This window comes from Achroia grisella, unplaced genomic scaffold (genome assembly GCF_030625045.1).
Source record: "Achroia grisella isolate CSIRO2021 unplaced genomic scaffold, CSIRO_AGI_Agris_v1 utg454, whole genome shotgun sequence".
NCBI classification, from domain to species: domain Eukaryota; kingdom Metazoa; phylum Arthropoda; class Insecta; order Lepidoptera; family Pyralidae; genus Achroia; species Achroia grisella.
Genome location: NW_026712865.1, coordinates 634804 through 659488, shown reverse-complemented (window position 1 = coordinate 659488; position 24685 = coordinate 634804). Strand labels below are relative to the sequence as shown.

The window sequence follows — 24685 nt, the reverse complement described above, 5'->3', positions numbered from 1 at the left end:
GCATGCCAAATTTCAGCCCGATCCGTCCAGTGGTTTGGGCTGTGCGTTGATAGATCACCATGTCACTCACCTTTGAGTTATATATACTTAGATTGAAAATATATCAAATTATTCTCCTGTTCTCCTACCAGCCTGTGTTCCCGAGATTTCGTCCGCGTATCACTCATTAACCAGAATATAAAACCTATTTCCTGCTTAACTCTATACAGACCAAATAATTTATAGGAAACTTCATGTTTTGTTAAGGCCTGGAAGCATAGTAGACAAGTAAAACTGAATTTTCGAATTTAAAATATGTTATTACGTTAGGGCTACCAACCGTCCTGTTTTCCCGGCACACATCCCAGTTTTTCAAGTGTCCTACGAAGTCCTGAATAGTTATTTGTCAGCGTCCTGGGTTTTTAAAATACTCGAGCCTCTTAATTACTGATTGTCAACAGTATAATTGTATCAAATAATTTTTATTAATAACCTGATTATATTAATTACTTGAATTTTACTACATTTTAATATAACTATTGCAACACTATCACTGCGTTCTGTTTATAAACTGGATACTCCTGGTTTTCTGAACTTTCGTTTAGTTTTTTTTTTAATTTGGTCTTGGCAACCCTATATTACATGCGATACTGCTACGACCGCGAATACAGTTATGATAGTGTTAGTAGAGGCTTTATTATTTTTATTACCTACAAATAGTACACAAGAAAACTAATAAATAAGGAGAAACTTGTAATGAGTGGTGTTTATTCCATCACCATCCATCACCTCGACCGCCCACTTACTTCATAGTGAGGTTTATCGATCAAATATAAAATTGTTTGTAATTGTCTAGTAATGAACACGTTCCAACACGCCGCTAGTTGCATGACTGATGACTGATGACTGACGTGACCTTCATTTGCATTACATATTCTTTAATTTATATCACGAGGCGCCAAAATCGATATGACTATAGCCTCGGTTGCTACTCGCGTTCTAAGTGTTAGCAATCTTCCTATTAAAATGGTAATTACCACTCGATATTCGAGCTCCTGGAGGTGTCCTTAGACTAAAACATATATGCGTTAGGCAGTACTTACCCTCCAGTTCAATCTAGTTTTCAAGCAGTGATGCTGTAAAGCGCAGACAGGGCCAACAACATTAGAATAGTTCTAAAAAAAGGATCACAACGTGTATGTTGCTTTGTAAATTCCTAAATCGAAAAAATATGAATGATTGATACTCAATGAATGTGTGGAACTAGGAGAGATATTCAAATGCAACATACTGTGTTCACATCTAGATGTTAATTTATCTATATTTGTAGTAATTACAATTAGGCAAAAACTATCATGTGGATAGCTTAATATTTGTAATACAGTATGATGTGCGTCACTGACTCGTGTCTACACCTGGATCGTCGTAATAATATCTAGTTAAGTCTCGCTGACTAACAATTAGGACGAGACGCGATTCTCATCATACACTGTTTACATGCAGCCAGTCGACCGGATCATGTGCGCTATATGTACACTACACTAAGGAGCAACCATATTTGCTGCTGCAACTGTGAACGGGATAATGATGCCACTAGGTATACGTCGGTCGTCCCGGTGATGATCTTTAATAAAATATTACTGAAGCGGAGCTGTCTAACGTGTCTGATGAGTGAGAGGTGCTGAGGGTTTTAATAACGAAAATACGGACATAAAAATTATCGACTAATACGACAGCAATACATAATAGAATGTAACAAAGAAGAATATGTCAAATAATATTATTATAAAATTTTAAAATAGTATAATAACATATCAAGGAGTTCGCTACAATTACCTTGTATAAATCTAAAAATAACACACGCATATAAATAACAATATATGTATAATATACAGCTAAACTACACATAATAATATAACTATTAGTATTAACAAATGTATATATAAACTAAACAAACAAAACACTTCCAAAACATCCAACATTCTCTGTCAAAGCGAGCGGAACCCGAAAGCGCAAACGCAGATGCTAAAAGACTTACAAAAATATGTTCAAGAAAAAAAATATTAGACCGTAAGTTAGAAAATAGTCAAGGTGATCAAGTTCCAAAACTTTTAAACTTCTAAGATGGTTAAGAAAGTTGTGTTGTGAAGCAATTTAAACTGGGTGGAAACGACTGATTTTTTTTTCCATGTTTGCGAGGGTGGTGCTGCTCAATCCACAGTAATCCACACACTCGGATATCACTAAGCTTCATAATACAACTTTCTTACCCATCTTAGAAGTTTTAGACCGGGAGGAAATTATTGACGAAAAAAACCTCTAGCTTGCTATATATACTACATATACTACTACTCTACTAGATATATTAATTGAGTATAAGTTCAATTCATATTTATGATCTAAGAGCGAATCAGACATAAAGTAATCAGCCAAATATTCATAAAGCCACATACTGAAACTGAAGTCAACTACAAGATCCGACAGCTTGTCATATATAAAATCAAGTCAAATTTATTTGTCATAAACATAGGTTTACATTGGTTGTTATTGTAATATAATGTCCCATTATGATTTGCCTCATTAGGCATGCATGCAACATTTATAAATATATACAGATTATTTTATTATGAAAACAATTGTCATCAGAGTAATTACAAATACATATTATTTTATTTATTTATTAAAAGAAAACCAAGGCTGACTATACTTAAATAGAATCAATATAAACGTCATACTAAACCACTGACAGGCTTTCACAAATAACGACATACGTACATACAACGTATAAAGGAACAACACAATGACATTATATATTACATTATTATTAATTTAAAAACTCATTTTCCCTAAAAGAGTTTTTAAAAACATTTGTCGAGTGATCAAATATTTAATTTGTATATCAATCGTAGTAGTAACCAATTATTTAATACATATGCATGTTGTATGATCGGATTTGTTGGTGAAGACGATTTCTGGCCTAATTTGTAAACAGAAACATAAAATAATGTTTCTCTAGGTTGCTATCGTACAGACCCGTTCAGATGTACCATCGCAATTCTCTCGATAGATGAACGCTAATACTGAATACACAATGACGTTAGTGGAGATGAGGTTAACACGATAACAAGTTATAATTTATAGGTTAAAGGCGACCGTATTGTTAGATGCAGTCTAAACATACAGATGGATGCATGTTTTGCGTATTGTGTATTGTATGGTAAGTCACTGAATATGTTGACGGCCTCGATGGTTTAGCGGTTTACCACACTGCCTTACGATGTCGCGGGTTCGATTCCTCGCACGGCTGCGGCACAAACATACGTATTCATGAGTGTGATTGTTTGTATCGGTTTGGGTGTTATCTATGTATAATATGTTTGTATTTACGAAAACAAATTATATCTATGTATATATATCAGTTATCTAGTACCCATAACACAAGCTCTAGCTAGCTTAACTCGGGTCTAGATGGCGCTGTGTGAATTGTCCTGAGATTGTTATTATTATTATGTATGAGTGTGCAGCGGTGACCTACTTCTGCCGATAATCTCAAAGGACTCAATTACGGAATGGAATAAAATCTGTAGAGGCGAGATGTACGCAGCTGCTCCTTACAACTTGTTGTTGCATCTGATGGCAATTCAATATGTATCGAGTGTAATTGGAATCGCAACCAGAGGGGAAGGTTCATCCGGAGTGCGAGGTGGCAGACGGACGCACATGTGTCGTGAATTGTGCTGACAATCAATGAATACACTAGTCATGACACACGGCGGGCTTCGTAAAAAATATCTGTGTCTAATAATAGCTAGTGTGATGTTACAATTTCTGTAACACACAGGAGCATATTGAGAAGTGTTTACTTACAACAAACAGACTAAAACAATTCACACAACTTTTTAATACTGGTATCAGTAAACGTTATTTTTGGAATACTTCAGTATTATAACAAACATTACACAAGTAATTATATTCGCTTGAGAATTGTTTCTTGGAAATAAAATATGCCACAGGGTATAAATATGTTAATATTAATAAAGAAATTATACATTTACACTATACACTAGCTGTACACGCGACTTCGTCCGCGTGGAATTTAACTTTATTTTTCTAGAATAAAGGTAGCCTAAGTTACTCCTTATTACATCAGCCACCTGCCAAAGCCATTTCAGAGATTATCCGGAACAAACAGACAGACAAAAATTGTAAAAAATGTTATTTTGGTGTATGTAATGTATTTATATTCATATGCACGTAGTAAAAAACTTTTATTTCAATATTACAAACAGACACTCCAATTTTATTCATATGTATCGATATATATTCTATTGGCCGTTGTAGTATGTGACCACGGACCGAGTAAGTGTAGTTTATTACAATTAGTTCCAAGTAAAAATGGTGAGTGATTATTGGATTTGTCCCCAAACGGCACATTAGAGCAACTCGAGCAGCGACGCACCACCTCCGCCGCAAATTAGATTTACACGGACACGGCGCGGCGCGGCGGCGGCGCGGCGTCGTTTGTATCACTCACGGGCTGCGAGTCAGTCAGCTGAATTATTGTTTTGCGCATCAAATATACTGTGGGTGTTTTATTTAGCAAAATAGTCAGAAAATCAACGCAATATTAGGAGCGCTTGCTGTTAATAATATTATATTTATTTTAAGTCCGTCCGTCGAGCAGGTGTGAGGTTATAAAGTAGTTTGTAACATATTTTACTTGATTACAACTGTACTGTGTGGCTGCAGCATGGTGACAGTTGACGGGTGACAGTTACTAATATTACATTTAACAATTGCTACATTCAAGTTAATACAGTTAATAACGATCTGATGAGCCTGTGGTAGGCCATGCCGCTCTCGTATCGGTTTATGCAGCTACGAAAAGAACTGTTCACGGACCATCGCCATAAATCGTGTATAAGAGACGCGTAGGCCATTGTAATATATTACGGATGTGGTACAGCTGTAATACTAAGTCATAATTTGTAGATCGCGGTGTTGCGGGTAAATGATACGATGTTGTTGGTAGAGACTAGTTGGTAGAGTTTAGTTTTAATTATTTATGACATTTATATTAAATTATCATTTACACAATTTGACCCACTCAAGACATCCTGTGTCACGCTGTACTGGGTTGACTGGATGAGATCTCTTTTAGAGATAACTCCTCTTTTATTAATTAGTTAGTTCTAATTAATATATCTAAAAAATGTATTTAAGTGCATTAAAGAATATATATTTATAATCGACTGATAATATGTATATAGAAATATTGATGTTATATACTAAATGACAATAGGAAAATATAAGGTGGGGTGACACAGTTTAGACACGGTAGTGCTTAGTACACAATATTGAGTTTGTCTTACTAGACATTATTAAATGCAATTATTATATTGATATATCTAGGTAACTGTGTCCCATATCCTAATTCTCTCTCCTTTCCTTTAATACGTTAAAACTATACGCAAACACAATGCTCAATATGGTGATAAAAATATTCCTAAACATGGTTAAATTTCGTTATAGTTTACTAAACATAGTACGGTTGCGAAAAGCGAGTACGGAAAAAAATTCATGACCTTCCGTGGCCCACCTACTTACTATGTTGAAGTTAGATGGGACCCTGAGGGTCGTCCAACGTAATTATTTTTATTGTTGTACAAGACTAGGCAAAGTTTACTTTTATTATAATTTTTTTTTATTGTGCAATCACTAATTTGAAGCTTATGTTTACTACACTATACCATGTGCGCTGTAGCATGGTGCGGGTGACAGTTTCATTAGCGTTTCGTTTCACTCTTAAAAGTTATGGGATACAGTTACCTAGGAATAATAATTGCATTTAATAATGTCTAGTAAGACAAATCCAATATTGTGTACTAAGCACTGCCGTGTCTAAACTGTGTCACCCCACCTTACATTTTCCTATTGTCATTTAGTATATAACATCAATATTTCAATGTACATATTGTCAGTCTACTATCATCTGTAATATAGATCGTCTCAATCGCCAACATGGTACCATTACCCGCAACAAGAATTCTTGTATGTAGAAGTAAAGATATTGCAAAAAAATACATTGTAAGTACATGAAACGTGAATATAAATGCAATTGATTTAATAGTGAGAAATATGGTACAATTAGTTGGGAGCCGGTCCTCTGCGGCTAACGGCGTGGAAGGGATTATAGCTGCGGCGGCTTAAACGAGGCTGGAGGGAAACGTGGTGCGAGGACGGGCGGCGGGACTAGCTGCAGGGCGGCCGTTTACATAATAACAACGGCAAACGAGCTGAGGTCGCAGCTACCGCGAGGTTAGGGTTCGGTGGCACGCACCCGTTTATATTGTCAACTGTCTGTTGTTCAGACCGCACAACTCACTACAAACTCACCCCTATACATCACTTCAGGGATAGAGGGGTGTCAAGACAGCACTACTTTACTTATACCACGTGCGTTGTAGCATTGTGCGGGTGACAGTTTCGTTTCACTCTTAAAAGTTGCCGCGATTTACAAATTATCACTTAATATTTCAGCTGCACCACATAATTAATGAAATTGACCAAATAAAGGAAATATATTTAGATTATAACCCAAAAAAGTTTTATTGTTTCACTTAAACAATGACGATAGTTTTATACAACCTTTCATCTCCGCTTTTAATTCCTTACAACCCTTTTTTCGTACTATAAAGTAGTCTATGTCCTGTCTTAATTGCTTAGAACCAGAACCCCAAAGACCCCGGTTTTTCGTTGTTTTACGCCAAAAAATGTGAAAGGCCTCTTAATAACTGTATTAACTTAAATATAGCAATTGTCACCCACACCATATCACAGCGCACACAGTATAACATTTTGTCAACTGAAACAGGCCACGTCAGGCGCATGAAGTTGATTTATATTGTATACGCACTTAAGAAGCGAACAATTATATTTGTTTGCATTAGTTACACAACTCGATGTTATTCCGTTAATCGATTGGTTCAGCGAAGACTTTGAGAGTATCTAAATTAATTTGCTTTGCAAACATTCAATACCAAAACAAAGTTTCAAACAATAATTTTGCATGGATAGAAAGAAAAAACAAAATGAAGAATAATATTTTGCAGAATTATTAGAAAACGCTGGAGGCGCGTGTCTGTTTAGGATGGCCTGTTTAGCAAACTTTCCGAAGTGGCGACAGATACATACAGTGCACCATACATATGTCACACACAGTCGCAGTATTAGGTATGTATTGCAGCTTCAGTTTGATCTTAAAAATATTTCAAACGTATTTGTTTTTCATACAGTAGTCACAGTTACAAACATTTTTGTAATATAGTCTAAGTTGTCAAATATTTTTAGTAAAGTTCACTATTAAGGATTATAAAATGGCTATATCGCGAGGCATTCGCAAGATAACAGCAGATTTATATCAGATCACAGTGATAGTTTAAAACACACCGTTACCTATATAGACATTTAAAAACTAAATATTAGGATTCAAATTAATTTTATTAACATTATTAAATTGCAGAGAAATAACATTATTTACTAATATTCTTTGGAAGAATGATAGTCATACAGTTACCGTGCCATATACACTACATACACTGGTTCACCATGATATTAGTTTTTTTTGAAGATATTCCCGAGTTGTTTTTACTTTGAGCAACATTGAACATGCTACAAAGTTTGTGTGCATTTTTGTCGCTGTCACAAAAGCGTTATTTTATATATAATAATTATCTATAACGTAATTTGTATCTTGTGTCATGTATATGTCATTTCACATGACAAAGATCAATTTATGTGACGATAAATCAGATTACTTGATGACAATATATATGCAAAATTAAGTTATTATCACTCCTATATAATTATGATACAACGCGTTCAATATAATATATATGAACATTATTTCGGTCTTTACTATCTTAGAAGGACACTCAAATGTTGCGTCTCAGTTTAACATTATTCGACACGACTGATTTAATCTTATTGTATATTTATATTTGACCCTAATAAATTAGTGCTGGTTGGTAGTTTGTATTCACACGTTTCCACTTGTAAATGTGACTTTACAAGGATTATTAAAAAGAGCAACACACAAGTTACTTGCTCGTTCTTCTTGTGCTGAGACAGCTTTCCGAACGAGCGGTAGATAAAAATAATATTATGACTATTCAAAAGTGGTTAAATTAAGTTTATTTGAATAAAGGGTTTTCTATTGTATTCTATTCGTCCACTCGTGTTGACTCCATATCTCTGTCAATGATTGCGTGTAGTCATTCACAGGAGTGCTCCTGCTCACTGTGTGATGTGGTCCTCGTATTAAGAGCAGTAATTACTCGCTATTCATTTGCTAGTTCATGATTTGATTTAGTGTGATTCATCTCAATGTGATCAATATGAACATTAAACGAACACAGAAACCTACTAAATGACAGCCATTTAATTTTCTTAATGTTTGTTGATAGTAAATAGAATAGAAGTAATCTTTAATGAAATAAATTATTACATTTATCCAGTCTTCTTATACTTTATTCTATAAGGAGAATGGATCAATTATATAACTTGCTTCCTTGCTCATTCTTCTTGTGATGAGTCTGCATTCCGAAAGAGAGGTGGAAATCAAAAATGTGACTATTCAAGAGAATAAATTAAGTTTATTTGAATAAAAGATTTTCTATTGTATTCTATGTACAGACGACGCCTCTATATTGTGTTCAATTCTGATTCGGTGAGTTGACATTTGACAGATAGACTGAACGTCTAACGAATGGATTCGGAAATAAAAACAAAAAATAACGAAAATGTACCAGTATACGTTTGTAAAATAAACGCTTGCTAAAGGGCAGGTACTCGTCATCGAGTGAGTGCGTTCTGTTTTGATCTCAACTCTGACGAGTCACAATTTCAGTTAGCCGGCAGTTAGTTACTTCACTCTCTCTCCCGGCCTTATCCAATCTTAATTGGGGTATTCTCTCCTATCATCCGTCTCCAGATATCAATCAGGATCGTCAGTGGGTCTAAATTCTCACGCGTTAGGTCTTTTTTAACGGCGGCTATCCATGTAAATGGAGGTCTTCCACGCTTTTGTTTCGGATGGACGTTTAGTATCTTTTGGGTCATATGGTCTGGTCTTCTAATGACGTAACCGTACCAACGTAATCTGGACTCAGTCAATTTAAATGAAATTAATTTATTTGCGTATTATACAGTTAGATATTCGGTAATTTGTGCAAGTAATAATATTATTGGCAACTGTTTAATTGCCCCAATTACCGGGCATGCAAACTTTGAGTATACTAAAATTAAATAATCTATAATATTATAATTTAAAATTAATGTCATATGCAGTATTATAATTATATATTAATAGTAATAATTATATAATTAATATAAAAAATATGTCAACAATCATCAGATAAATATTATTCTGTGATGTCATAAAAACACTTGTCCAGTAACCAGTAATGTGATCGATTTTTTAATATATTTATGGGCATTTTCCTCAAGTCCGGGGATAGTCCTCAAGTATAACATTTTTTTGTGGCATAAATGATACGTTTCTTTTTTATCATGGATAAGTCTTACTTTGAATGTTTCTCGTAAGTAATGGTTTGGCACCTTGTCTACAAGCGTAACCATCTGAGCATCCGCATTTTGGTCACATGTAGGTTATCCTTTAATAAATAACTGCAGCTCTCATAGCTCTCCTACTCTCCTAAAGAAACGCTTTCTGTGCGTAGTTGTAATAATAGTGTTTCTCTAACACAATTTTAGTTTAATAAAAATCGTTTCAAGTACGATACAATGGTCTCACGTTGTAAGTTGAGTATAGTTCGGTCGGACCGAATAAGAAGTGTCGTCTGAATCAAATGAAGTTCGCAGTATATCAAGTACAAACTTTGGGGTGAAACTAGGGTTGCCTACATTTTTTAACAAAAATAAGTAAAATTTTGTTTTAATAGGAAAAAAATAAGTATTAGGAATAAAAAAAAAATACAATTTTTTTTTAATGTTTTTTCTTCTTTAAAAACGTATTTTTGTGTGCTTTTAACACTAGAGCTGTGACATTTTGTGTGATTTTTTGTTATCTTTAAATGTTAGAAAGCTTGTTTGAATTAAATCAACATATAAATTTAAATAAATAAACAATTAGTTTTTAAACTTCAATTATAAACAAAACCAGCGGATCATTTTTTTACAATTTCGTCGATAGTAAGTTGTACAAAAATGATTAGTGAGTTGTGACAAACAATTGACATCTAACATTTCGTTCAGTAATTATAAATCGTTAAGTAACCATAATGAGTATTTTGTTTTACGCATCACAGTAAATGTTGAAAATAAAGTATTTTTGCATAATTTATTTGTATGTAAAGTATAATTACCAAAAATAAAGTAGGATACGTTATTATAAATGTAAGCTTCAACTAATTATGATGACGACTTAGGCTTTGAAGCCGGCTACCGGAGGAGAAACCCCAAGTAGCGCCCGTGACTCGTGACAAGGGTGTAAGTTTAAAAGGCCCTGTAGCGAACTCCTTGATAGGTTTTTGTACTATTTTTAAATTTTATAATAATATTCTTTGACATATTATTTATTGTTCACTTTCTATTATATATCGCTGTCATACTAGTCGCATTTTATTTAATCTCCGTATTTTCCTCATTAAAACCCTCAGCACCTCTCACTCATCGTATGTAAAAGTATAATTACCAAAAATAAAGTAGGATACGTTATTATAAAGTGTGGTTGGCAGCCCTAGGTGAAAGTGTGGGTTTGTAATGTAGTAGTATCGGGAACTAGTTCTGTACGTACTATATGTGTCATGTGTTGGAGTGGGGACTGCTAGCTCCACCGCCCCTGACACTGACCAAACACATGGGACATTCAAAGTATCCCTACTAATATCAAACTACTCGCGACTTCGTCCGCATGGAATTTTATTTTATTTTTCTAAACTATAAGTAGCCTCAGTTACTCCTTTTTACATCAGCTACTTGCCAATAAAAGTCCCATCGAAACCGGTCCAGCCATTTCAGAAATTAGCGGGAACAAACAGACAGACAGACAAAAATAGTAAAAATGTTATTGTGGTGTATGTACCGTATTTATATTCATATGCATGTAGTAAAAGACGATTATTTCAATATTACAAACAGACACTCCAATTTTATTTATATGTATAGATGTGAAACTAAGGATGCTTGTTACACTGCACCGATCATCATGAAATTTTATACACATGTTCTTGGAAGTATTAGAATAAACATACATTTATGAGAATATCATGTATACACGGAAGAATTTAGACAGTTTTAGAAAACTTAAAGACTGTACAAATAGAAACTTACGCAATAAAAATAAGCTAATTTTACCTAAATGCCGCCTGCACAAAGTCAGTAATTCATTCTATGGTAATTGCGTAAGATTTTATAATAAACTGCCAGAATCTGCACTAAATCTGACAGAGAGGCAATTCAAATCTTATATTAAACAATTTTTATGTAAGAAAGCCTATTACAGGATAGACGAATTCATAGACGACAACATATCAAGTAAATAATTAGTTTATTAGCATACAACGTGAAAATTTGTTTATCTCATTGCTTTCTTGATTCAATTATTTTAGAAATATGAAAGCGTAGCGGGTTTTGTATTAATTGCCGCATGCATTCTTATGTGAAATGTGAATACTATAAACATCAGATGGCAATTGTGAGTAGCTATGACGTGGTCTGGTGTTTTGAGTAGTCATGCTCACTAAAATGTCCAGACTTGTGGCGGCGTGGTGGGTCGGGTCATTGGGCTCCCTAAAATATGGTCGAGCGCAGTGGTGGCTGGCTCATCCGTCATACTCGTGAACGGGTGCTGCTTGTAGGGACTGGTCTGCTCTAATCACTATGACTGATTTCCTCTTATTAATTGTTTAACCAGTTGGTTATGTATTCAATATTTTTTTCTTTTTGAGCATTTAATTGAATTAGTGCTAATCGGTGGTTTGTATTCACACACTTAAACTTAAATTGTAAGTAAGAATAAATTATTTAAAAGAGCAACACACAAGTTTCTTGCTTGTTCTTCTTGTGATGAGACAGCATTCCGAATGAGCGGTAGATTAAAAAAAAAATGTTATGACTATTCAAAAGTGCTTCAATATAAGTTTATTTGAATAAATGATTTTCTATTCTATTCTATTCATAAAATACTTTTTATTAACAAAAAATATTTATTTATATAAAAAATAAAGTTTCAATTTTTTCTACTTCCGCGCCAGTAATGAAGTTATAAATCAGTACATTCATTATATTTATTAATTTATATTGTAACTAGCTACTCGCCCCGGATTCGCACGGGTGTACATGTATTATATATATAAACCTTCCTCTTGAATCACTCTACTATATCTATTTAAAAAAAAAAGCTTTAAAATCCGTTGCGTAGTTTTAAAGATTTAAGTATACATAGGGACGGACAGACAGCGACAGTGACTTTATTTTATACTACATATGTAATGATGTTTCTCCGATCCTTATTTAATGTATTCAATGTGAGCGACGCCGCGGGTAAAAGCTAGTACTAAGCTAGTGTAAAGGCGAAATTGAAATCGTACTGCATCATCAAAGTAGGAGTGCGATCGTTTGCGACAATGTTCTGCTCGAAATACTCGTGTCACGTGACGTTTAGCTGAAATTTAATCAAGTCCACATTAGAGGAGTGCGGCGGGCCGGAAGCTGAGCATGGAGGACGATTGGAATGTCTCGCATTGGACAAGTTCATGCAGCCACGAATATTGAAATACGACTGGCTGTTAATGTTACATTCATTAGGCATTTCGTTGTACGGTTACAGTTTAAGATATACATATAAATACAATTGGAGTGTCTGTTTGTAATATTGAAATAACCATTATTTACTACATACATATGAATATAAACACGGTACATACACCAAAATAATATTTTTTACAATTTTTGTCTGTCTGTCTGTCCTGTCCCACTTGTTATACTGTAATTATTTATGTAAAAAGAACATCAATTCAAAAGAACAACACACAAGTTTCTTTCTCATTCTTCTTGTGATGAATCTGCATTCCGAATGAGTGGTAGAATCAAAATGTGACTATTCAAAAGTGCTTGTAATGAGTTTATTTGAATAAACATTATTTCTGTTTCTATTTCTAGCATACTGACAAATATATATCCACCTTAGTGCGGGGAGTGGCGAGGTTGTGTTGTAGGTTGTATGTTCATTCCATGGGATGGTCTTGCAATTCCATTGTACATTCTGACCGGGGCCCATTTAATGGCGCCCCACTATAGCGATCATGGCGGTCCTTATCCTTCATAGACCTTTATTAACATTTTTACCCTTTCTTCTTTATTGGCTGCCGCTCTTTAGGTTTGCTTTGTTTAACTATATCATTATCTAATGGTAGCTACTTTTTTATAACTATTACCACAGATAATATAATATTACATATTATTACTAATTTTGTGTTTATTCACTTTTTCAAATTCAAATTCAAAATATCTCTATTCATGTAGGTCTATTACAGACTCTTATGATATGACAAGTCTACCGTCAGTTCGGAATGATTTCGAGATGAGAAGAACTGACAAGAAACTCAGCTCGTATTCTTTTCAAATAAATGTTGTACATGTTTACAATAATACAGATTCATTTTTAAATTCAAACTTGGGAGAATAGAGTGACCACCAGCATATGATATTGCAAAAGTCTAATCAGTGTTGGTAACCCAAACAGACCAGTCCCCACAAGCAGCACCCGTTCACGAGTATGACGGATGAGCCAGCCCACCACGCCGCCACAAGTTTAAACTTTATAGCGAGCATGACTGTTTCAGGTTACTCCACTACGTCATTTATATTATTTACAACATAAACTGTACCAATCACAGTTTTCACCCATTACAATATTTAAATTACAATATGTCATTACTAAATTTACAATAAGTTTCTTGAATGTTTATTACATTATCTATGTCAATGGGAAAGTTAGGTATATACCTCATAACAAAAGTTAAAACTGTAACTGTCCACGCATTGTAGTCATTCAAGTAGTCATTTATTTTATACTTAGTTGTTCCCGCGACTTCGTCCGCGTGGAATTTAACTTTATTTTTCTAAAATAAAAGTACCCTAAAGAACTAAAAATTATTTTGTTCGTCTTAATTTATTCGTTCCATTAGGTATCTACTGATAGGTTCAAAATAATACATTTACATCCTGCATCACCTTATTTTATCCCCGTGGGGGTTGAATTTATCAAAATCCTTTCTTAGGGGATGCCTACGTCATAACATCTACTTGCATGCCAAATTTCATCTCGATCCGTCCAGTGGTTTGGGCTGTGCGTTGATAGATCACTATGTCAGTCAGTCACCTTTGAGTTATATGTATTTAGATAAGCTTTAGCGCAAAATGTATTTATGACATGTATCTTAAGTTTGTGTAATATGTATTTCTATCACACATTGTACAAACAGGAACCCAGTATACTCTCCAGTTTCACAGCATCCAGTTGCAATCAAATCAGTAATCCTAACATGGCAGCTTGTGCAGACGTAATCACGCTCACCACTTTGTGAGACCTCTCTCTCCTGATAACACGAGTGTAAATACAGACAATAGTTTGCGTGGAAAGTGACAGTAACTTCATACCTTACTAATATTAAAGTAATAAGAATGTATGGATGTTTGTTGTGCTTTCACGCAAAAACTACTGAATCGATCATCATGAAATTGTACACATGTTCTTGGAGGTATAAGAATGTACATAGGATACTGTTTAATAATAATAATAAAAAATATATATATAAAAAACAAAAAAATAATTTATCATCATTTTGCTACTTCAGCGCCATCTAACAGCCAGTAATGCAAGCGAAGCCGTGGGTAAAAACTAGTAATATAATAAACGCGAAAGTTTATAAGCATGGCTGTATGTTAGTCTTTGACGCAAGAACTATTGAACGGATTTTGATGAAACTTTACAGAATGACACATAGGCTATGTTTTATATTGATATCTAACGCGGGTGAAACCGCGGGCGCAGCTAGTTTCATATGTATTGTACACGTGTATACATATATTATGATAATGTACCTATCGCTACATACAGACATATCTGTAGCGTGTCACGTGTATGTACTAATATTGTGTTACTGGGACTCGTATCTTAATAAGAGTGTGTGAGAAATAAAGCGAGAAACGTAAAACGTTGTTAATCCAGTAGATACGGTTGCCGCACCGCCGCACCGCCGCGCCGACAGCCGCACCACTGTGACATAACAACATACAGATTTAGAGGACGGCCGCGTCTTCACGAGTTTTAAACGACTCAACTCAAAATAATAAATTGTGGGAAAGTTTTATTTAATACTAGCTATTCCCGCGCCTTCGTCCGCGTAGAAATTAACGTTATTTAAAAAAAAAAGAATTTTTTTAAATTAAAAGTAGCCTAAGTTACTCCTTATTATATCAGCTACCTGCCAAAAAAAGTCCCGTCAAAATCCGTCCACCCATTTCAGAAATTAGCCGGAACAAACAGACAGACAGACAGACAAAAATTGTAAAACATGTTATTTTGGTGTGTGTACCGTATTTATATTCATAAGCATGTAGTAAAAAACGATTATTTCATTATTACAAACAGACACTCCAATTTTATTTATATGTATAAATGTATAGATTAGAACACTTCTATGCAATGAATTGTATGGATTTGGGACTATTATTTTAAGCTTAAAACATACAGTAAAAATGCATTCGTAATATTATTAATCAGCACCACGAAGACTCATTAAAAATATTTATCACAGACAAAAAAATAACTCAAAATTCATTGCTTTTTACACGAAAAATTATAATAAGTTTATTGTTCTGCTATCTTTTACTCCCGCCTTCGCTCGCATGGTTTTTTTTAATAAAAATTATCCTATTTTCATTCTAATACCTCCAAGAATATGTCCACATAATTTCATGATGATCGGTTCAGTAGTTTTTTCGTGAAAGCGTAGCAAACATCCATACTTACACATTTACAATGGTCGTAAGTATTATATGAGAATTTGCAGTACGTTTTATGAAATAAATATACAGTTAAGTAAATTATAATCTATATAGACATAGTGCGTATATAATATACAATTATCAAAGAGCTTCGCAGTTCATTGGCGTATACAGGAAATGTTAAAGAAAAGTCGAATAAAATTATCGGTTTAACAAATATTCATAAAGTGAGTGAGGACACTGAACACTGAACACCCGTCCCTTATCGTTTGTGGCGTGTGACAGTGATTGTATTTGGGCAATATTTGCCGGTGGTAGTCCCGGACCGGCCGCGGCGTGCCGGCGGCCGGTCCGGTCCGGCGGTCAACAAAGAAACCGGAACTGCCCACCTCCGCGCGCAGCGTTCAGCTACGCAACACATTGTGTAACACTGTTCACTCTGTGTACGTGTGTATGTACACATAAACATCACAATAAAAATATCCAAAGAGTATAAAGAAAACTATAAAAATATATCGCACACACGGTTAGTGGCGTATGTTTTTTTATTGCCCGGGTGGGTCCGCGTCGGGTACGCTGGGCGGCTGAATGGCGCTACATCTCACTCTACTGTATTAGTAAACACATACAGATAATAAATATTTGCCTGTAATATCGACATGCCCAATATTTGAATCATTTCTATTAATATTCCTATATACAAATACCAAGCAGATAGGTAGCAGTGTGATAGCAGCAGAAATCCACTGAGAGTGATCACGACATTTTCCAAAATAACACAATTAACAAAAGTATGGTACAGAACAGTTGTTCAGACATTTATATAGATATCTTAAACATCAGACCGTTCATTTGAATTCGAGTAATTCTACCTCAATAAAAATAATGAAATCATTATACATAGTATAAAACAAAGTCACTGTCGGTGTCTGTCCGTCCCTATGTATGCTTAAATCTTTAAAAGTATACGCAACGGATTTTGAAGCCTTTTTTTAAATGAGAGATTGATTAAAGAGGAAGGATTATATGTATAATACATACACCCGTGCGAAGCCGAGACGTAGAGCTAGTTTTAATATATAATACTCAACGTAATAGGTAAAAAGCAGATAGTTAGCAGCATGACGCTGGCAGAAATCCACTGAGAGTTTATGAAATTCTCCAAAATAATACAGTTATTCGTTAAAGATATTTATATACATATCTTAAACTTCAGATCCTTCAATTGTATTCGAGAAATTCCAAATCAATAAATTAGTGCAGCTTAATTCTGGTGAACATCCCCATTTTTAGGGTTGTGAACTAAAAAAACTTACTGTTCTGTGAGAGCACCATGGCGGCTACAGCCAGTAGTATTTAAAGAGGTGTACATACTATTAACACAGTAAGTGTGAGTGTTAAATTTACTGAAACCTAATAATTAGTACATCTCACACCACACTGCTGAATTACGTGTGTGCGAGCGAGATATGTATGTATTTCTCAGCACACGCTCGTCGCTTCACTTATGATTTATTCTGACAGCGGGTTAAAAGGCTCATCTTGAAGCATGACAACATACATACCGCTATTAAACAACGGGGGGTTTGCATTTGGTATTTTTAGAAGCAATTTCTGCGTTAGCTTGTGACGACTGAATTTGAAAGGCTGCCTAGTAACTTTTTGAACAACAGAATAGAATAAAAAATAATTTATTTAAATAAATTTTATTTAAGCACTTTTGAATAGTCCACAATTTTTTTTAAATCTACCGCTTATTCGGAAAGCTGTCTCATGACCAGAAGAATAAGCAAGAAACTTGTGTGTTGCTCTTTTAAACAATCCTTGTAAGTTCACATTTTACAAGTCGAAACGTGTGAATACAAGTACCAATCAGCACTAATTTATTTAGGCTCAAATATGAAAACACAATAAGATTAAATCAGTCGTAGTGATAAGGGCAGACCAGTCTCTACAAACAGCACTCGTTCACGAGTATGACGGATGGGGCAGCCATCATTGCTCTCGACTATGTTTTAGGGAGCCCAATGACCCGGCCCACCACGCCGCCACATGTCTGGATATTTTAGTGAGCATGACTACTCCTTTCACTCGACCTCGTCATAGCTACTTAAATTTATTATATGGTAGTAAAGCTTAGTGGTAGTATTAAAGCCGCTACGCTATCATATATCAAGAAAGCAGTATGAACAATAAATTATAACGTTGTCCGCTAAAAAAACTTATACTTGCTATATATTGCTGTCATCTATAAATTCATCTAGCCTATAATAGGCTTTTTTACATAACATTTGTTTAATATAAAATTTGAATTGCCTCTCTGTCAGATTTAGCGTAGATTCTGGCAGTTTATTATAGAATCGTACGCAATTACCATAGAATGAGTTGCTAACTTTGTGTAGACGGCACTTAGGTATATAAAAAATCCAACAGTAATATTGCAATTAAAGTCTGCGGGATATTGCAATTAAAGTCACAATCCTTATCGATGCAATGGAAACCTAGCAAGTGACAACAGCAACTGCGCTACCACTCTGTGCGGTGATACTGTTCCTTGGTAATATCAAAAATGTATTGGTACTCTTACTCTACGTATGTTTCTATCAAATCATCAAAACCGTGGTATTATCATCATTACATAGTATAAAACAAAGTCGCTGTCGCTGCCTGTCCGTCCCTATGTATGCCTAAATCTTTAAAACTACGCAACAGATTTTGAAACGTGTTTTTTAATAGATAGAGCGATTCTAAAAGAAGATTTACATATATAATACATGTACACCCGAGCAAAGTAGAGTAGCTAGTTATTATTATATAATCTTTTCCATTGAATAAAATATTTTTAAGCTGAAACGTGAAGTAACATTCCTAAAAAAGGAATAAACAGTACCGAGAAATTGAAGATAATCTTTACCTTCTCTCTCTCTGTTGCTATGGAAATAGTATGTATTTAAAGATCACCCACAGATTTCTTATTCATTACTCACAGCCGAAAATATGAATCATTGTGCTGTAAACCAAATTTTAAATACAAAATCAAGACTTTTGAAAACACTTTTGAACAAAGATTGTCGCAAACAGACTATTTTTGCAGACGTAACGTTCACTCACAATACACAGTCAGTACTGTGTAAAAACAATACACTACGTACATATATTTCAACATTAAACGATTTGATATACGATCAAAAATGAAAACAAAACTCAAAGATCTAGAAATTCGGAATAGTCTAATCTAAGTGTAAACAGGTCTTCGAATAGGTGTGGTGTACACGAGTATGTATATATTTGTCGCTGCCCGTGTTGTGTTCATTGCTTGTTAGGTCCGCGTTACTGTACAAAGAGACGAGAGTAAATATTTATAAGGCAATTTTTTTGATGTAGAATGGTTTATTTCGTGAATACACGGCTCCTTCAGTGATCTACGAGGAGCGCGCTGCTCGCGGCAGACAACTAAAAAGTAACAACGCGCTGTTACGTATTTATTAACAGTAGTGGAGGCAGCTACAATGGCCGTACATCGGAACGATTGCACTAATTGCAGCCTCAGAGATGAAAATGTAAAGGCAGGAACAATCGAGCTGCAGGTGAGTGATCAAATACGTCTACAGTTCACAGTGAATGAACAATTCATATTGAGCTGCAGTGTCGTGTGAATTATATGTACATATGATTAGAGACAATTGTAAAGCTTATTATAATAAATATACATTTAGACATTTTAAAGCTGTTATTTTTTTATTATATTCCAACATTCTGATATCACTACATTTGGAATGCAGTTTAGAAAATTGAAATTAAATAGGAAATATAAAAAATGCAACAACAAATATAAATTATACAAATTTTTAATAATAAAAAAAATACTTAGACATTTGCAAACAATTTCTTTCTAGGTTCCAATTTTTCTTCTCGATAGTAATTCAACTATTGCTTTTACTATATTTTTTTACAGATAGATTCGACAAAAATATTCGATACCCACTGCACAAATATTAAGTGAAACGAAAATGGATTAAATGATATGTTATAATTGATGCAGAGGGCGCGGCGGCGCGGCGGTTGTAGTCATTTATGTACAAGAAGCAGTGAGTGGTAGTATATTTGCGACGTCATCAATCACAACGGCTGTCAAATGAACGTGGGCGGTCCCAGGGCAGCCCGGGGGATGCACGCCGCACCACAACACCTCATCACTATCCATATTGCCACAGTCGATGATGAACGTCAAAAAATACATGTATATTTCATTTTATTCAGTTCAGTGATACAAAATCTAATTCTCAATTTTTCCTATATTATGCTAAAAGAAGTACTAAATCTGATTACAAATGAGTGGAGAGGAGAACCGGAACGATGGCGGGGGTGGGGAGGACTGTCGCGGGTGAACCAAACGGGCCGCGACGTGTGACAGACGAGCGGAACGATCTGAGCGTACGTACGTATGTATGTATGTATGTACGGTGGAGCCATGGAACTAATCTTAGTCAAAACGTCAGCCTCTCATCATTAATAACAAGAGTAAGTAATGTTCACTTTTACGAATATATACGAACATGTGATAAATCGAAAGAATTTATTTGCGACAACGAACACGAATAGAAAAATCAATCAGAGAAATATACAGTGCGTATAATATGTAAAAGATATAAAAGAAAACAAAATGTTACTATCGTAAAAAACAATATAAACGGTAAGTTACGTTTGACGCAAAAAGTTTATCCCGCGCAGAAGTTTTCACAAGACGCTGCCACTAATGATAATATTTAGACATGAGATTTAGAATCTGCGAGTGTGAATGTTGACTCAATGTAGCGTACAGCCATCATGAATATTCAAATATATTATTAACGTAGCATGTAATTCTAAATACATAGATCTAAATCATCAATGTAAAGGAAACACACTCGTAACTCAACAATGGAATGATAAGTAACCGTGTCTACATATTGTATATTGGAAGATTGGAAGACTAACAACAGTTGGTACCCTCATAAGTACCAACCCTATGTTATACATAACCAAGTAAGTAACAACTATTTTGGCAAAAAAAACGTATAAACTAGTTTGGATACGAAAAAATAAAGTATTAGGAAAGTAGTAAAAATAAAAATATTTTTCAAAATCTGTTTTTATTGCTTTAAAAACGTATTTTTGTAGCTCTAGGACAAATGTCACAACTCACAATTGACATCTAACATTTCGTTCAGTGAATTTGTATTTGTGAATGAGTATTTTGTTTTACGCATCGTAGTAAAGGTTGAAAATAAAGTAATTTTGCATACTTTATATAAAAGTATAAATTATAATTATCAAAAATAAAGTTATTATAAAGTATGGTTGGCAGTATTACACACACACAATATTACAGTGTACTTATTTATTTTCAGACAAGAGAAAATATAGCTTTGCGGTCGAATTCCTGAGCGATCGATGTTTAGAGGTAACAGAACAAACATCGCCACCGTCGGACGGGCGCGGGGGACGGGGGGCGGGGGGCGGGGGACGGAGGGGGCGTAGCGACCTGTTGCTGTGAGGCACTCGGCCCTCAGTGATCCCGTTCTATAGCGTCACGTTGCCTCAGGAGTGGGCCCGGTCCGCGCCCCGGATGGGACCCGCGCTGTTTGCTCTCGTCATGTGCGACGACGTCAGATTGCCAATTGAAAACGCTTCAACGGAAATTCTCGACTGAACAGAACATTTTCTTATTTTCGATTTGTTTATTTATTGGAGATACGATATTCCTATATCTATTGGTTGCGTCAAATGAAATATAATAAAACAAGCTACTCGGCCCGGCTTCGCACCTAAACCATCCTCTTAAATCACTCTATTAAAAAAACAGCTTCAAAATTCGTTGCGTAGTTTTACAGATTTAAGCATACATAGAGACAGACAGCGACAGCGACTTCATTATTTTGGTAGTAACTTACCTTACAATTTCACGGAACGAAAATGCAAGACGAGAGCTAAGGACACTCCAAACCCTCAGTCTTTATCCCATTATATGGAAACGAAGCATGGAGAATATGTTATAGAAAATGTCAATACATAATTTATACAAATTCAAATATTATTAATTCGATATCAGTAAATAGAATAGTATAGAAAAATTATTGAAACAAACTTAATTTAAGCACTTTTAAATAGTCACAGTTATCCTTTTTTTTATCTACCGCTCATTCGGAAAGCTGTCTCATCACAAGAAGAACGAGGAAGAAACTTGTGTGTTGCTCTTTTAAATAATCCTTGTAAGTTCACATTTACAAGTCGAAACGTGTGAATACAAACTACCAACCAGCAGTAATTTATTTGGGTCAAATATAAATGTACAATAAGATTAAATCAGTCGTAGTGATTAGAGCGGAACAGTCCCTACAAGCAGCACTCGTTCACGAGTATGACGGATGAGCCACCCAGCATTGCTCTCGACTATATTTTAGAGAGCCCAATGACCCGGCCCACCACGCCGCCACATGTCTGTACATTTTAGTGAGCATGACTAGTCATTCCACTCGACCTCGTCACAGCTACTTAAAATTACTATATGGTAGTTATAATATTCACAGTTCGCAATAGTCGCTAGTTACGTAAATTACGAGAATATACCTAGCAATCAAATAGTGTAACTAACAGCTGTAACAGTTTAGTAGTTAGTTACGTACGTACCTACACAGAGGATAGTGTCAAGTTAACCTCGCAAACTATGGATTGTGCCAGGTTTTAAAGCTAGTGGAGCTAACATGTATTATTGGTACTATAAAAACTACTCACACAGAAGTTACTATTTTATACACTCTTTCAAATTAATATACAAATACACATCTATACATATAAATCAAATTGGAGTGTCTGTTTGTAATACTGAAATTACGGTTTATTACTACATGCATATGAATATAAATACCGTACATACACCAAAATAACATTTTTTACAATTTTTATCTGTCTGTCTCACAACTACATTCTCTGTCAATGAGGTGAACCGCTCCATGTTGTAATTTTCCAACTCTATATGTCTGTTTGTTCCGGCTAATCTCTGAAATGGCAGGACCAATTCTGGCGAGACTTTTTTGGCAGGTAGCTGATGTAATAAGGAGTAACTTAGGTTACATTTATTTAAAAAAAAATCTTTTATTGTAGATAATAAAATTAAATTCCATACGGACCCAGTCGCGGGTACAGATTTTAATATTGCAAATACTTTCACAGTAGGTATGTTTGTTACGCTTTCACACGAAAACTACTGAACCGATCATCATGAAATTTTGTACACATGTTCTTGCAGGTATTATAACATACATAGGATACTTTTTATTTAAAAAAAATGCATTCAATTCGAAGCCGCGGGTAAAAGCTAGTCTCAAATATAAGACCAAATAAAACTGCGAAATATAACAAATATGCGAGTAGATGGGGATGATTGGCTGTTGTGAGTCACTTTTGTCTGCTCACTTGTTCTACGGCGATGAGTGACAAACACGGGGCACAAAGCTAACGCGTCTGTCTTGTTCCGGAGGATCCCTTTGATGCCGCCGCCGCGCCGCGCCGCCCCGTCTGTAAACAAACAGCCGCTACTCAAACGAACTGTATCCACGTACTTTAGTACACGTCAGTAATGTGCAAGAGGATCCCGAGCGAGCAATTTGTTTATACGATAATATTGTAAAATTTTAAGCGTAGAAGAACTAATATGAACTAAGTTTAGAATTTATAAGAGAACAGTGGTATCTTAAGCGTCGGCAACGCGCACGTGACACCTCTGGTTTCAGCCGCTCCATAAGTCCTTCCTCTGGATTGGAGTGCCATCTGCACTCGCCCCCTATCGTCCGGTGAAGCTGTAAAGGCCAGCTGCGGACAGCATTAGAGTAGTCCGAAAAAAAAGGCGTCCATAGGTTACGCTAACTGTTTACCGTTAGTAGTAATTGAATTAAAAAAGAATCATAAACATCGCTCTCAAAATTAGTATTCTTCAAATATTGTAAATTACTCAGTGTGAAGTATAGTCGAATTATATATTATTCTACTAGCTATTCCAGCGACTTCGACCGGGAGGAATTTAACTTTATTTTTCTAAAATTAAAGAATTTAAATTAAAAGTAGCCTAAATTACTCCTTATTACATCAACTACCTGTCAAAAAAATCCCGTCAAAATGGGTCCAGTTATTTCAGAAATTAGTCGAAACAAACAGACAGACTGACAAATATTACAAACAGACACTACAATTTTATTTATATGTATAGATATAGTCGAATTGGGTAATAGAGGGTTATTTTGGTTGTTAATTAGGTCTAAAATTCTTAGACAAACAGCGATGTAACTCGCGATATGAAATGGTGGCACAGTCTTCACAGGGCCGCCGCTTCAATATTTGTTGGTTATATTTTATGAAGAGCGGTATTAAATTACAAACGTTTATAATATTAAATAGTACAATTACTCATAAAGATAATAATAGAACTGTTTTGTTTTTAATGTAAAAAAACTTAGTGCTAATTGTATTAGTTATCTGTGGTTATAGATAGTTTTAATCTTAGCTGTAGATTGCGTTGCATAATTTTTGTCTGCGTATAATGTACTTTCTTTTCAATATATGTATAAACCAAAATACTTACTTTTCATGGATGTAACATTTTATTATTTTATTCATATTAATTGCGGATTTGCCATCT

General features: G+C 34.9%; 1 protein-coding gene across 2 annotated transcripts in view; it reads right to left on the bottom strand.

Annotated features, from left to right (window-relative positions):
* The window catches only part of LOC131845145 (calcitonin gene-related peptide type 1 receptor), a 36390-nt gene extending 12836 nt beyond the window's left edge, over positions 1 to 23554 (bottom strand). For both annotated transcript variants that reach the window (XM_059194181.1, XM_059194180.1), the window contains exon 1: positions 23467 to 23554. The gene's annotated coding sequence lies outside the window, so the exon portion shown is untranslated. The remainder of the gene's footprint in view (positions 1 to 23466) is intronic.
* Positions 23555 to 24685: the final 1131 nt, after the last annotated feature.